General features: G+C 32.6%; 1 protein-coding gene across 8 annotated transcripts in view; it reads right to left on the bottom strand.

Moving 5' to 3' along the window:
- Positions 1–17,905, bottom strand: part of LOC100883627 (uncharacterized) — a 427,612-nt gene that overhangs the window by 93,221 nt on the left and 316,486 nt on the right. The gene's annotated exons all lie outside the window — the stretch shown is intronic.

Genomic DNA, 17,905 nt, shown 5'->3' with positions numbered 1-17,905 from the left:
CAAATTTATAGGTTATAGTCTTAGGATTACTATTAATACTATAGGATGTCTCACAATTGGTAACCCATATACAAATATTATACGAAAACAATTTTTAATGTAATTTAAGAATGTTGTTTAAATTTGTACATATCATACAAGTTTTGAAAAAATATATAAGTGAAGAGATTTTTAATTTTGCTAGTTAATTGTTATGAACACATGAGATATAAGAGAAGAATAAAACATAATGTGTGTTCTTATGTGTTCATAACAATTAACTAGTAAAATTAAAAATCTTTTCAGTCATATATTTTTTAGAAGTTTCATATAATCTACAAAATTAAACTATTGTCATGAACACATAAAATATTATAACATAAGAAGAAGATGTAATATGTGTTCATATATGTGTGTTCTCATGTGTTCATAACAACTGACTAGTAAAATTAAAAATCTTTTCAGTCATATACTTTTTTAGAAGTTGTATGTTATCTACAAATTTAAACTATTGTTATGAACACATAAAATATTATAACATAAGAAGAAGATGTAATATGTGTTCATGTATGTGTGTTCTCATGTGCTCATAACAATTAACTAGTAAAATTGAAAATCTTTTCAGTTATATATTTTTTTAGAAGTTTCATATAATCTACAGATTTAAACTGTTGTTATGAACACATAAAATATTATAACATAAGAAGAAGATGTAATATGTGTTCATGTATGTGTGCTCTTATGTGTTCATAACAACTAACTAGTAAAATTAAAAATCTTTTCAGTCATATATTTTTTTAGAAGTTTCATATAATCTACAGATTTAAACTATTGTTATGAACACATAAAATATTATAACATAAGAAGAAGATGTAATATGTGTTCATGTATGTGTGCTCTTATGTGTTCATAACAATTAACTAGTAAAATTAAAAATCTTTTCAGTCATATATTTTTTCAAAACTTTTATGATATCTACAAATTTAAACAAAACTATTAAATTACATTAAAAATAGTTTTTATATAATATTTGTATATGAGTTACACACTAATTGTGAGACACAAATTTAAACAAAATTAAAAATTGATATTCTGAATAGACTAAAAATAAAAAATCGAATAAACGGTAATTGAAACGCTTGACAAATCCAAAGATACGAAATAACAGCAGTGATAGTGACATATAATTTCCAAACGCCCCGTACAGTCTAGTTTCGGGATTACTCAGTGAACAGTAATTAGAGGCACACACTCATCGTTGTATCCGTTAATTAATGTTTGCGTCACTTGCTTCTATAGCTAATTATCTGGTCGGTATTCGTCGTTCCATCTTATTAGCTTGATACATATACGGGCTCTGTTTGTCCTCGATTCGAATCTCACGAGTGTCCCCTTAATGACACTCTCTGCCTGTTTTACGAGGCAATCAATTTTCTATTCGAGAACGCATCATTATGTGATTCCATGGTGTGGATCAAATGGACAAAATAATGCTGTGCCTTCAGGGCCGAATCTAGGAAATACTCCACCTCCTTCCGCGAGTGCGCCATCGTTATAGAATCGTTAAAATTTTAGGTTAGGTTAGGTTAGGATTTTTAAGGCAAGACTTTTGCTATATCTCGTTGAAGCACTTTTATTTAATTTTATTTATTTGACGGTTACAATTTTTTATTTATGGGTAGGTTTATGAACTGTATTATGGATTATTAATTATTTCGGTTAGGTTAGGTTAGGTTAGGTTTTTAATGCAAGACTTTTATTATATTTTATTGAAGTACTTTTATTTTATTTCATTTAATTAATGGTTACAATTTTTTATTTGTGAGTAGGTTTGTGAAGTGCATTATGGATTATTAATTATTTTGGCTAGGTTAGGTTAGTTTTAGTTAATTTAGTTTTTGTGTGGTTTGGTGTTCTTTGATTCTCAAACTTTTGCATTTGATTTTATAGAATTAAATCTTTTAGATTTTTAAATTACTAAATTCTTATGTTTTCAAACCTTGAGACTTCAAATTTATGAAAACAATTTTCTAATAAATTATTTATAATATTTTGTAAATAAAAATTATTATTATTATTTAGAAAGTAAATTATTTTCTAAATTATTTGTAAAATGTAGGATATAAAGTACTCAAGTTTACTAATTTTCAATTTTAAAAATATTTAAATTAGTAAATTCCCAAATTCATAAATCCTGAAGCTTCAAATTTATAAAATAATTTTTATAACAAATTATTTATAACATTTTACAAAATAATTTTGTAAATCATTTATAGTTAAAACATATAATTGAATGTTGCAATAAAATTTAAAATTAAAATACGTAACGTTAAATTCTTTAAACAGCTCACTAGCAATAATAATAATTATAAAACAACTTGTATAATAAATTATTTATAACATTTTACAAAATAATTTTGTAAATCACTTATAGTAAAAACATATAACTAAATTTTACAATAAAATTTCAAATTAAAATTCTTAAAACAACTCAATAAGAACAATAATAATTATCATACCCAGACGCATAATTCTGAAGAAAATTCAAGAACTTGTGGAAAGTGCGATAGAATATATTAAGTAAGCCGTTTACATTAATCGAATTCGTTGAATCCTGAAGCGTAGTTATAAGAGAAAATTATTAAAATGGGTCATTTCGCAAAGAATTAATATATATTCGTGCATAGGCTTAACGACACTTCGGTCACAAGGAAAGACTCGCTGCTGCTTTGAACGATATCTGCATAATTAACGCAATCAATTTCTGAGCCCTCGGCACGGGGTTGCGACTAATTTCATATTCCTTCGAAGAATTAAAAGGAGAAGAATAAGGGTGCAAAGAGAGAGAATTTAACTGCGAACGAGTCCACGATATGCCGCTTCAATTTTCATTTCTGTTTCGTGGAATTACATTTTCATGCGATCTTATCCTTCTTCGTGACCTTTAATCGTTCGAACTTTTTAAACATTTCTGCGATAAGCCTCTGTATTAATAACTCTCGAGTTTACATTTTCATAAGGTTATTGCTTTTTTACACTGTTAGAGTTTCAGACTGTAGGTCTTAGCTCTATGAAATTATATTGTTTTTTAGAAAATATTTTACTGTAATAATTTATTGTACAAGATATTGTAATTGGTCATAGTTAAATATGTTATTATTAGAATGGGTTACGATTGAATATACAGGGTGTATCACAATTAGTGTAGGTCCCTGAAATGGAGGGTAGCTGACGTGATTCTGAATAAGATTTCCCTTTGCAAAAATGGGATTTGAAGCTTCGTTTTTGAATTATTAAGGAAAACACGGACCAATCAGAGCGCGAGGATTAGCACGCGTTAGATTCCTACGCTTAGAATCACTACGCGTTGCATTAGTACACGTTGGACTAATACGCGTTGTATATCCACGCGCTGGATTACTACGCGTTAGATATCCACACGCTGGATTACTACGCGTTAGATTACCACGCATTAGATTCCTACGCTTAGAATTACCACGCGTTGCATTATTACGCGTTGGATTACTACGCGTTGCATTATTACGCGTTGGATTACTACGCGTAGGATTACAACGCGTTGCATTACCACGCGTTGCATTACTACGCGTTGAACTAATACGCGTTGAATATCCACGCGCTGGATCACTACGCGTTAGATATCCACATGCTGGATTACTACGCGTTAGATTACTACGCATTAGATTCCTACGCTTAGAATTACCACGCGTTGCATTATTACGCGTTGCATTACCACGCGTTGCATTACCACGCGTTAGATTACCACGCGTTGGATAACTACGCGTTATCCGAAGTTCCCGCTCTCGCGTCTGCGTATGCGTAATCCTTGCGCTCTGATTGGTCCGTGTTTTTCCTTAATAATTCAAAGACGAAGCTTCAGACCCCATTTTTGCAAAGGGAAATATTATTCAGAATTATGTCAGCTACCCCCCATTTCAGAGACCTACACTAATGTGAGACACTCTGTATAGTATACTTATTATATCTTACATATATAATATCTTAAAATTGATTAGAATTTTTAGGAATTATTTTTAGAATGATTTTCCACATTTCTAACTAAAATTGACCCTCACAATTATTTACGAATATTATTTGCAAGTACTCAACAAACATGCAATCTCCATTTTCCCAAAAAATATACTTCAGACATAAATATTTTATTCTACAATTTTAGACTTATTTGTTCCCATACCCTGTATAATCACCCTCGCGACTTCACTCTGTATTTAGTCCATAATATAGACTTCCACAAAGAAAGTCCACAACCCACAAAAGAAATAAAAGTGCATAAACTAGTGAGAAGAAATGCCCTTATATAAAGCGGAATTGTTCGATTGGTATATGACGTTCAGGTCGCGGAGGAATAAAAAGCAATCCACAATGCTGGCGCGGCATCATCAAAGGATATAGGGAGAGGCACAATAGGGAACAACATCCTCCCTAACTGTGTTGCTGTTGTCCCCTAGTCGCTCTGCGTTGCTAATTTTATTGAATGAGCAGTGGAACAGGGCACTTCGAAGTCGTCGTTAGTTGAACACGTCACTGGGAATCTAAGTTACAAGGTTACTGTTCCAGTCCAATTCATATTTACAATTCGAAGATGAAATGGAAGGTTTGAAAGTAGCTTTCAACCCTCGTACTCCTTCAGGAAAAGGTCCTTGTAGATTATGATGAGTGCGTTGCGTAAAAAATCAATACAAGAAGCGGAAAGTGAAGAAAGAAGGCGCATACGTGAATGCACTGCTATTACGATATAAACCTTTTTTTTTTTAAATGTGAATAAATTTTTGGGGTTAGGCGACGATCTAACATAATTTAAAGGATAATATAAGTTAATGTAGATCGGCTTGGAATATTAGGAAGGTTAGGGTTACTATTAAGTTAGGAGTAGGTTAGATTTGGTTAAGATTAGGTTAGATTACACTCAATTAAGTTATACATAAGTTAGGTTAAATTTAATTAAGTCTATTCTTATTAGGTTAGGTCAGATTAGATTTACTCATAGTAGGTTAGATTTAATTAGGTTTATTTGTACTAGGTTACGTTTAGTTAGACCTGCTGATAATTAGGTTAGATTTGATTAGATCCATCTCATATTAGGTTAACTTAGGTTAGATCTACTGATATTAGGTTAGGTTACATTACATTTAGTCCTATTATGTTAGGTTACATTAGAGCTTTGCATATTGGGTTAGGTTAGATTACATTTACTCATATTAGGTTAGGTTACATTTGGTCTTTTGATATAAGGTTAGGTTAGATTATATCTACTCCTATCAGGTTAGGTTATATTAGATGCCTTCATGTTAGGTTAGGTTACATTAGATCTTTTCATATTAGGTTAGGTTAGAGTACAACTATTCATATGAGGTTGGGCTACATTAGATCTTTTCATATTGGGTTAGGTTAGATTAAATCTATTCATACAAGGTTAGATCTAGTCAGGTCAGTTCATCGTAAGTTATGGTACATTAGGCCTATTCATATTAAGTTAGGGGAAATTAGGTCTATCCGTGGTAGATTAGGTTAGATTATGTCTTTTCGTATGATGTTGTGTGAGGCTAGTTTGGTAGATAGTTGTGACCGTTTCACTTTGCAGTCGCAAAATCAGAAAATCGTTGAGCAAAATCATTATATCTCTGCTGTGCGAGAAACATTTTGTAAAAACATTTTGTAGAACGAATTGTAAAAATGCTATAGCAGGTACAGTGATCAGAGCACACGTCTAATATACTTTCCGGATAGCGCTCCAGTGGCTAAATTTTAATCAGAAAAATGCATTGCTCATTGTTCTAATGGTCGTTTCACGGATAGACTAAATCTGCGGACCCGAGAAACTGTCTGCGCGAAAGCCGAGGTGTGAGTTAGCGTGCAGAGAAAGGGGGAAGATACGGCGCGAAAGTATAGTTTGAACGAGCGTTTGAGTATACACGGGCGAGCGAGAGTAGGACGAGCAAAGGAAAATGCAAAGCGCGGAGAAAAGGACGGAAAACGGTATATGGATTGTGTAGCATTGTTAAGTGTAGCAGCGCAGTCTTACAGAGGAGAGAAGGAAAAAAAAAATTGCTATTGTCAGTTTAGCACTCGTTCCCCTATTCTAACCGGGCTAAAAGTCTTCGTACAGCCGGAAAAATTCCTTTTTCTTCCCCTTCTTTGCTTAACAGTTTCGTTCAGTGCTATCTCTGCTTGTCTGTTCCGTCAGTTTCTGCACTATTCTTTTCCCTTCCGGTTTCCTCGGCTGAGATTTCCGTCATTGTAAATCCGCGACACGATAGTTTCGTGTGACTGGCCCGCGGTAATACAAACTAAAAGCAACGCGATGCCGTGACGTGTCCAAAAGACCCCGTCAGATTTCTGGTCCACGTATTTCCGTCTCTTTTGTCGTTTCCTTTCTCTCCTCACCCTGTTTATTCTCCTTTATCCGTTCCGAATGCTTCTGTCTGATCAAAGCGTCCCGGTGTTGTGTCTACGGTATCGCCGGACAAAGATGCTTCTTCATTTTTCTAATTGAACGAACCGCGATCGAGATGAATGAAAATTTCGAAAGTTTTTGACAAGAAAGACTCACTTCTCTCCGTCGGTTTTATACAACTCTTTTAATACTTTCATCTGCGTTCCCTGCAATATTATTCGGATTTTAATATCTGATAGCTCTCTTCATATTTGCCACAAGGTTGAAATGTCTTTGAGGTTAGGTTACTCTTGTTACTCGACAAGGTGAAATTATTGTACGTAGTTTGATGTAGTTCATTTACATATATTTACATACATTTTTAATAATGTGAAATATAATATTAACGCTTTAATTATATAATATTAACGGTTTATATTCTAACAAGTGCTACTATCATTACATGCATGAAATAAAAATTCCGCTATATTAGCAACACTACATTTATTGTGGCTAAAATGCCAAACCTAAAATTACAAAACCAAAGTGAATATTTTATTATATAAATATTATCTGGCAAAGCCAGGAAAAAATATCCAGCAGCAATATTTCCCCGTGAAATTGCAAATCACGAAAATGTTTCGCGACATAAGAATAATCGTTAAAAATGGGGGTCCCGCAAAAAGGTGGAAAATAACAACAAATAAAGCATTGTTCCAGCAACGAAGGAAATGGTTGGAACAACGGTGTGCAGCGAACACAGGTTGTCGCAGTGTTAAAGAAATTCCAGTTTTAAATCGTACATACCAAACTGTATTTTTTCTATCAGGTTTTTCCAACTGAAAAACAATAAATACCCAGCAGCGGTACCATAAACCCCGTCGGCAACAAGCGTTGCAGCGCGATGAACGATAGTAGAAGTGCACGACAGCATTGTCTGCCTTTCACGTTTCAAAAAATCCGTTTCGCGCATATATACGCAACGGCCACAGTTTTGTTATAAAACGCATTTGTCGATTGCAAAACCAGCAGTATTCCGGTTTTGCAATCCCCATGGTGGCGTGATAGGTGTATCGCGCACAGTCCGTTGATCCCCATAAGGTCACACGGCAATGTTGGTGCTATCCTCTTTTCGGTTCGTCTATCGACGAATGGGGGATCCTTCGCAAAAGTTTACGCACCGACGAAATAGATGGCTGAATTTCCCTGGTGAATTGTACGGATGTACGCGAACGTTACTGGGTTGTTTCCCTAGGGGTCACGAGGAAGTGTCAGAGTCACTGATTCAACTGGAATCAAATCTGCTAGCTAGGAATAAGGAAAATGTCGCGTTTGTACTGGAGAACGTAAAAGTTCTTTTAGATTCTTTATTGACAAATTTACCTGATCGAACGATTTGTGAATGTTACGATTTCAACTTTGTTTCCAACTCGCAGAACTGAATCGATGCACTTCATACTTTATTAGGTTTCGAACGTAGCTAATATAACATCATTTGAAGATACATAAACATTGCATATACAGTATGAACCTGAAATTTCAACCTTGATAAAAATGGCTGCTAAATGATTTTGTTAATACTGTTGATAAATTCATCAAATATAGTCAGTTATGAATTTACAATTTCAAGTTTGGTTTAATACAACACATGGAACTGAATGTAGCATCAAGGCAGGTCAGGCTTTATTATTAGGTTTAGAACGTAGCTAATATAACAACATTTGGAGGTACATAAATAATGTATATACAGTATGAACCTGAAATTTCAACCACGATAAAAATGTCTGTTAAATGATTTTGTTAATACTGTTGATAAATTCATCAAATATAGTCAGTTATGAATTTACAATTTCAAGTTTGGTTTAATACAACACATGGAACTGAATGTAGCATCAAGGCAGGTCAGACTTTATTATTAGGTTTAGAACGTAGCTAATATAACATCATTTGGAGGTACATAAATAATGTATATACAGTATGAACCAGAAATTTCAACCTTGATAAAAATGTCTGTTAAATGATTTTGTTAATACTGTTGATAAATTCATCAAATATAGTCAGTTATGAATTTACAATTTCAAGTTTGGTTTAATACAACACATGGAACTGAATGTAGCATCAAGGCAGGTCAGACTTTATTATTAGGTTTAGAACGTAGCTAATATAACAACATTTGGAGGTACATAAATAATGTATATAATGTATGAACCTGAAATTTCAACCTTGATAAAAATGACTTGACAAAAATAATGCTGATAAATTCATTAAATGTATGAGTTATGAATTATGTATTTTAACAATAACAAGTCTCAAGTATATAACATTCTTAGCAATATTTTTATTATATCATCTTGAAACACTTTATACATTTTGATAAGTCTAAAAGCTAGAATACTTTTCCCAATAAATTCATTTGTACCAAAGTTAACAATATTTAAAAAATATTATTCTAACAAGTATTGTGATTATTTTAAACATTACTACACTATCCACTTATAAGCCTAATAAATGTAGCACTTAAAAAAAAAAAATTATGCGCAAAAATAAAAATGACAAAATCAATTAAAGTAGTAAAAAAAAATTGTGTCTGAAAATTGGAGTAGAAACATAAAATGTAAAAGGCACTTTATTCAACGATTCCGCAGATATGCAGATGAAATATTAACAAATTGTACCGGAACGTCAAATATCGTTGAGTTATAAATTCACAAAGATACGCAATAAAATATGTTGATAAAATGCAACGACACGGCATGTAAATAACGGTCATGATGAAACTGATTGATTATTTAGAAGAGCATTTGCATTGATTAAAATTACACAGTGCAAAAGCTTTGTTGGTATAAGCGGATTAAATTTCCATCTGTCCTGATGTATTCGCTTTTGTATATACATTTGTTCGTTGTACTTCCATGTGCTCCTTCCATATTTTAATACCAATGGTTCCGAAATCCTGTAACTTTCAAATTCGCCGGTTTTTGAAACATTGTATTCAATCAAAGCCACATATCCCTGCGTTGATTTCGTTTATGCGCATAAATTAATTTTAAATATTATTGTTTTAAATCTGATGAAGGTATAAATGCAAGGTTATTTATAATAATAATTCAATTTCTCGAGGATTATTTTTCTTTATTCTTTTGTTCCTATTTAAATTTTTATCTATTTTATTTTTTATCACTGACTCAGTGACTTTTTAGGGAAATATTAATTATGGTTAAATATTATTTATTTGTAAATTAGTAAAATTAGTTGCAAATTAGTTAAGTTAGATTTCATTAAGTTATAAATAGGTTAGGTTAGATTTGGTTAAGTTAGAGTTAGATTAAGTTAAATTCGATTAAGCCATGAGTAGGTTAGGTTAGATTAAAACTAATCGCGACAGGTTAGATTTAATTAGTTCTACTTGTATTAGGTTAGGTCTAGTTAGGTTTGTACATGATTTGGTTAGGTCAGATTAGATATACTCATATAAGGTTAGGTTAGATTAGATATACTTACATAAAGTTAGGTTAGATTAGATATAATCATATAAGGTTAGGTCAGATTAGATATAATCATATAAGGTTAAGTCAGATTAGACATAATCATATAAGGTTAGGTTAGATTAGATATACTTACATAAAGTTAGGTTAGATTAGATATAATCATATAAGGTTAGGTCAGATTAGATATAATCATATAAGGTTAAGTCAGATTAGACATAATCATATAAGGTTAAGTCAGATTAGACATAATCATATAAGGTTAGGTCAGATTAGATATAATCATATGAGGTTAGGTCAGATTAGGTATAATCATATAAGGTTAGGTCAGATTAGATGTACTCATATAACGTTAGGTTAGATTAGATGTACTCATACTAGTTTAGATTGAATTAGACCTATTCATATTTTGACCGAGGTGAAACCACTAAAATGATCCTAAACTTCTATTAAACCATAGTCAAGCCACATGTTCTATTTACTTCACTGTTTTCATAAGAATATTAAATATTATAATCCATTAAAGTAATATAACATCAATTGTATCAAATTTTTCATATATTTTTACATGAGTCCATTAAACAATGTAATATTTTAGCTTTTACACCGTTACTCTCAGCTACTTCTAAATACAAAACAAATACCTCTGTTTTTAGTTAAAAAATTCATAATGGACGACTGTATATTTATTTATTTATTTCAATGACGATATTTACAAAATTATTTAACAATGCATTGCATGTTGTGAGTACCTTGATGTACTCCTAAAAATAATATTACAACGACGTTGTAGATGTTGATTGAACAATAAATAATTCATTACAATGTTATACTAATATTATTAATATTTTATGTCGTAATATAACATAATATAACACTGTACTATAATAGGTCTGTGAAACTAATAATACATTATTCTTCGTTATAGTAATACAGTATTACATATATGATAACGTTCAGTAATATGTATAATCTTGTATGTGTAATATATTACGTATGTATATAAAAATATATGATAACACAATATATCATGCAATTGAAGTAATTAAAACAGTATTACAACAAAAAAAAATTTTCAAGAAATAATTAATAACTGACAGGTTAATCACATCGACACTAATTAGTATTTCGGTAAAGTTTGAAAGGGATGACCCGTGTTTGCAGAAACGATTTCAATTAGAGAAAAAAAATATTTCTTCAGTCAATACACTTACCAGTAATTTTCGCGATTTCCCACTTCCTCAGCAGACTCTCCTCGATCGTTCTTAATTACTTGGCAAGAAAAAAAAAATGTGGTAAAGGGTCGTTAGGCACAATTTCTTGACGCGATCCTTAAGAAACCGACCGAAAATGCGCGCTGAGTGAAGCTGAAAGCCATGAAGAGGAAAACGAAGAAAAAAGCATTAGCAACGGAACAGAAAAAGAAAATAAGGCGAAAAACGCGGAGAGTGTACGATCCGAGCTTATTGGAGATGATTAAATACCGCGATAACTCACGCCAAGAGTGATATTTCAAGATTGCTGCCTCTTCTCGAAGATAAGTGGAAAAACGTAGAAAAGGAGAAGAAAATACTAAGATATTCTTAATTGAACGTACTGTTCTCCGTCTACCGTCGATTTTATTAATCAGCCAAGATTTTAATGGAACGAAGAAATGGAATTGTTTTAAAATTTATGATTACACCTTCTTCGTTATTACTTGCTATCGTGGAAAATGACATTAAGAAATTTTCTCATTCTTAAATTTGAATTTCTCAGGTTTTGGATTTGAGAAATTTTTTATTTTCTACGTTTGGAAATTTGTTATTTTTCTGAGTTTGAACATTTTTTATTTTTGGTATCTGAATAGTTATACAAATTTTGATTTTCAAGTCATTGAATTTTCAGAATTTTACATTTTTAAATTTTTAAACAGAAAAATTTTAATAACAAACATTTTAATACAAATATAATTATTTTATCTTTCATTACATTCGTAAAGCTTGTGACTTCGAAATCTTCTTCCAACTGCAACAAGCACTCTAATTAAAATTTAAGCCAGTGATTTATAAAATTCGCAAAATTTCTTACAATTTCGTAACATTCTCGTTTCCTACATCAACTAATTTCCACAGATGTTTAAAATTCCAAAAGAAGGAATTCAATGTTGGCTTTAGCATAATACCACTTTCGAAAACAAGATACTTCTCGAGCTGAACGTAATCGAGTATTTTAAACTATTCTGGTTAAACTTTGCGACTGTTTTAATCGATGTAGTTTAAATTCTCTAACTTTCGGATGCTGTTGCGATCAAACTGTTGAACTCGACGAACCTTGGAATGAATTTAGAAAAGATCTTAAATATTTGATATTCGATGCTGAATTATTCTTCAGCGGATATTGAAATGTTCTTTGTACACTTTGTAGATGGCTATCAATTTTACATTGAAGATCCTTTTATTTAAAAACCAGTGATATTTATTTAATATATTTAATTTAATTCATTAATTTTTATATTGTTTATTATGATGGCAGTTTATTAGAATTATTATTCATTAATGTAATAAACTATTAGTTTAGACAAATTCAAATTTTATTATAATTTATATTTGTTGGAATGAAGGCATATTAATAGTATTGTGTATGTCTGACAAGATGGCAGCCAGCGTCAGTGTTTGACATTTAACAGAGTAACAGAGTCAGGTTACAACAGTCAACTTGTCAGACACACATAGTATCAAATTTGTGTTAAAATTAATAAATTAAGCATGACTCGATTAAAATTGATAATGTAATCATTAATAAAAATTGATAAGCTCAAATTCAAAGAAATGAACAAATAAATAATCTATTAAAACAATATGTTAAATGTTATATTTAACCTTATCAAATTAAACATAACATGTTATATTGAATACTAAGCAATATTCTAACTTATACATCAGTCTACCTTACCAGTCTACCAACCTAACCTAACCTAACCATTTTTGTTATACACAGCATGTCGGAGAAGTAACGGAACTTTTTAAATTTAAGGAAAACTGGCGCCATCTATCAAAACAATATGTTATCAGAAAACAGTATACCTCCCCTACAAAACACAGCAATCATTATTGGAATCGAGTAACGAATCGTAAACTTATAGCGTTTAATGCGACAGAACCTTTCGTCACCGTGTCACAAAATCACGGGCAAGCGCAACAAATTGCTCGCGTTGAATATTGCGAGGATCTTATCAAAACAGCCAGACGAAACTGTACATTCCTGGAATCAATTGTAACTAGTGATGAGACTTGGTGCTTCAAGTATGAACCCCGAACAAAGCGCCAAAGAGCTACGTGGAAATCTCCAGGCTCTCCAAAATCAAAAAAATTGCGATTCCAGAAGTCCCTAGAGAAGACAATGTTAATTTGCTTTTATGATTCTAAAGGAATTATACTTCGGGAATTCGTTCCACAGGGACAAAATGTTAATGGCGAGTATTATCTGGGTGTTATGGAACATTTGTGGAAGAGGATCGTTCGTGCGAGGGTCGAATGTCGAGCGCCGGGAAGTTGGTTTCTGTTGCATGATGACGCACCGTGTCACAGAACTGTCGCTATTCATGAATTGTTGGCGAAAAAGTAAGCCTGTGTGCTTCGACATCCTCTAAAGCTTGACTTATCTCCATGTGATTATTTCCTTTTTCCAAATTTGAATTTAGGTATAAAAGGAACGTTTTATGACACTGTTACAAGTCCAAGCAGCTGTGAAAGGGTGTTTGAAGCATACCGTGTATTTACCAGAAACAATCCACCGAGCGCCAAGAATGAAATATTAACGGCGCAGCAACTAAAATTAAAATCGATTATCGCAACACCAAAAATAAATATTAAATTTCTCTATCCAACACGAAAAACTAAAATCTCAAATTTCTGCACCAAAGAATATTTATTTACCAAAAACAATTCACCAAGCGCCAGGAATGAAATATTAATGTCGTAGAGACTAAAACTGACGACGGTGCAGGAAAAATCAAAGAAATTGGAGAAAGTAAAAGACGAAAAAAAAAATAAGGAGAAGATGGAAGAAGAAAAAGGTAGAAGGCTTTTACTTGGTAAACCAAATCTCCGAGGAGTTCAAAACACCGAGGCTATTCCACGCACGTATCATCGCTCCCGCCTACGGCCTGCTTCGACCCTCTTCAACTCTCTTCACCCCTGTCTCTCTCAACCCCTTCCAAGAAACGACCGAAAGAGATAGGGACAGAGGGTGTTCCCCTTGGATCCAGGATCATCCTTTTCACTCTTCGCCTATCTCGTCTGCTCTTCCTTCACGCCCTGCCCTATCGCGTCCCAGACACACGAAAATGCCTCGAAACGGTTCGAAGCTTTTTAAAAAATGTACGTACCTTTTCCTTGTTTTGCGCCGGATGTACCGGGTCGCATAAATATTTGTACCTTTTCAATTCATATCTGGACAACCCCCGAATTGCGTGGTCTTTTGATGGTGTCACTTTTGTGATGTTGCTTTTACCTTTGTTGTGGAATGTGATAAAAACTACGTTAGGAGGGATTTTGCAATTTTTAGTAGGGGTATATCTTCTTTACGGAGATACAATTTTTTAAATTTTTATCGTATGAAAGTTTATTTAACGATGAGGCTTTTGTGGAAAATTTGTAGGTTAGGTTTAGCTATTTGGGGATTGACTTGGACTATAAGGGCAAGTCCTATGTTTCCAAATTTCACTTCCCCACTTCGCCGCTTTCCCAAATTCCCACTTCCCCAAATTTCCACTTTTCCAAATTCCCACTTCCCCAAATTCCAGCTTCCCCAAATTTCCACTTCTCCAAATTACAATCTCCCCAAATTCCCACTATCCCAAATTCCCACTTTCCCAAATTTCCACTTCTCCAAATTCCTACTTCTCCAAATTCCCACTTCCCCAAATTTCCACTTTTCCAAATTCCCACTTCTCCAAATTACAATTTTCCCAAATTTCCACTATCCCAAATTCCCAAATCCCTACATCCCCAATTCTCACATCCCCAAATACCTAACCCTTCAAATTCCAAAACCCCCAAATCAGAATTCCCCCAAATAGCACCGTTCCCACTCTCCCAAACTCCCCAATCCATCACACCTCCACATCCATACCCCAAATTTCGATATCATCGATATCATCCCCGCGTTGCCACATCTCCCCATCCCTAAATCTCAATCTCCCAAAATAACAAGAACCTCAAACTTTCCACGTCGAGAATCTCATCATTCCTAAAAGACAACTAGCGTGACGTTTCCTTGTTTCGTCTACCATATTTTGTCCACAGAAGCCAGGTTCGCTGTTGACTGTACACAATGACCGAACTATGCTTACTGTTGTTACATGCGCAACATTCATGAACGATGAGAATTCCTTTCCGTAGCAAGATACCATTACTTACCACGCGAAGGAAAATCGAAGAAAAAGAAGAGCAACGATGGGTTCAACGACTCTGTTCGTCTAGCTGGCTTCTTTGGATTTTCCGGCCAATGGTATTACCTTCGGTAAATCGTTGTTCGACGTTCGTGGTATATCCTACGTTTTCTTCTTCTACACATTCATTTCATCGTATAACATAAAACGAGAAGTGCTACTATTTTTTAATAGTTTACGGACTGTTTGAATGCTTGCAGAAAATAAATTTTATACGTTTCTGTGTTTTATGGGTCTCTCTTGAATAAAACATTTATATGAGTTTACAATAATATTGAAAACACATGAAAATTCAGAAGATGATTTTAGTGTATAGGTTGTAATAATATATTGGTTTTAATAATATACTAGTTTAGGTTAGTTGTTATAGATAGGTTCATTGTGGAGTTACTAGGGAAATCGTTTTAAGGTTATGTTTATTGCATCTTGAAAATGAATTTAATGAGACAGTGTGCATTAGATTTTAATAAACATTTAATTTAATTAAAATTTACATTAAGTAAATTTGTAACTGAAAATCGTTTTGAGGTTATGTTTATTGTGTTTTGAAAATTAATTTAATGAGACAGTGTTCAACTACATTTTAATAAAACTTTAGTTTAATTAAAATTTACATTAAATAAATTTGTAACTGAAAATCGTTTTGAGGTTATGTTTATTGTGTTTTGAAAATGAATTTAATGAGACAGTGTACACTAGATTTTAATAAAACTTTAGTTTAATTAAAACTTACATTAAATAAATTTGTAACTGAAAATCGTTTTAAGGTTATGTTTATTGCATCTTGAAAATGAATTTAATGAGATAGTGTACATTGAGTTTATTTATAAAATTGATTGATACAATGCTAAATATGTAGAGACTGGTTCTAATGGACTGTACATAAATATTATTTAAATTATGATATTTTTTTAATGATCTCGAGTGCAATGCATATGGAGGTTTATTTAGAGGTTAGGTTACCCTTGAGGAATAAAATGCATAACTTTCAATGTTTCTTTTGAAGATAAATGATTCTATTATTGCAGAAGAAGTAGACACATAAGAAGTATAGGAAGTACAAGAAATACAAGAAGTACAAAAAGTACAAGAAATACAAGAAGTATAGGAAGAGCAAGAAATACAAGAAGTACAGGAAGTGCAAGAAATACAAGAAGTACAGGAAGTATAAAAAGTATGAGATGTGCAAGAAATACAGAAAGTACAAAAAATGTAGATACGAGAAGTATTATAAACTTCATTTTACATACAAAACGTATGAAAACATATAAAATGTGGTAAACACAGATAATTTTAAATTAAAAATAAAATAGAAAAATAAATTAATATACACAATTTTATTTCGGTAAAAGGCAACAGAGATTTGAAGAAAATCATCCGAATTAGTTTTGTAAATTTTGTTATAATATATTTTCTAATTTAAAAGAAAACTTGTGAATGCATCTGTTTAATGGATGTTAATGGAAGAACTAATTTTTTAATTAATTGCTCCCTAATGAAATGTGAAAAAATATAAAATCTTTCCAAAATGTAAATAACTCTAAAAATTGTAAACTATTACACATCCCATTTGAGAATCATTCCCCTCTAAAAAGAAAAAATGTAAAGCTGCAATTTTTCATACACGAAAGACAAAGGAAATCAAAGGGAAACGAAATTCGTTTAATAAAAACGATCCGGCGGTATTTCCCCGATATTTTTCAAACTTCTCAAGCGAGGAATCTCTAAAGTACTTTAGACTTCTCCCCGGGGAACTTCTGGGAAGCAATAATTTCATAATTCTTACGTGCGGATTAATCCGGCAAAGAAAAGTTGTCGGAATTGCGCGTGCGATAGAAAGAGTAAAGGGGATGAAAAAAAAATTTGTTAGCCGCTCCACTAATTGGCCGATCCTCTAAATCTTTGGCGAATCTTAAAATTTCGTGAAAAGTCTTTCTCCGAGTGAAAGAAAGAGGAAAGGGCGGGAAGTTTAAAGGGAGTCCGTGGGAATATTGGGAAGCGGAAGTTAGGTGACCAGACGCGGTTGTACGGGGAACGAAGTTGAGCAAAAATTAGTGTCGCGTAATTAACTCCGAGGAATAAATTCGCATTAAAGCAGGGGGGAAAGAACGAACACCGGAGCGAAGCAAAAATCGCGGTCGTAAAAATTAACCGTTTTAAACGTGCCGTCGTGTAACAAATGAACCTTCAAGCACACTCGTTTCTTCGCAGAAAATAGAGAACGCCTCCAACGTACGTTTTTGGTACTTATGGATCCTCCATTTTTGTTTTTCAGATTTTACGCTATTCTGATTTCAAGATTTTGTAATTGCTGACATTTTTACAGTTCACAAATTTTTAATATTTAATCTGTATTCATGGAGGTGAGGTTAGGTTCACCATTCTTTAATTGTTGACATTTTTACGGCTCACAAATTTTTAATATTTAATCTAAATTCATGGAGGTTAGGTTAGGTTCACCATTTTTTTATTATTGAAATTTGTACGACTCGCAAAATTTTTATTATTTACTCTATATTCATGGAGGTTAGGTTAGGTTCATGATTTTGTAATTGCTGACATTTTTACGGCTCACAAATTTTTAATATTTAATCT

Source organism: Megachile rotundata, chromosome 6, assembly GCF_050947335.1.
Source record: "Megachile rotundata isolate GNS110a chromosome 6, iyMegRotu1, whole genome shotgun sequence".
Taxonomy (NCBI): Eukaryota; Metazoa; Arthropoda; class Insecta; order Hymenoptera; family Megachilidae; genus Megachile; species Megachile rotundata.
The sequence above is the reverse complement of the archived record's forward strand: the minus strand, read 5'-3'. Positions and strand labels throughout refer to the sequence as shown.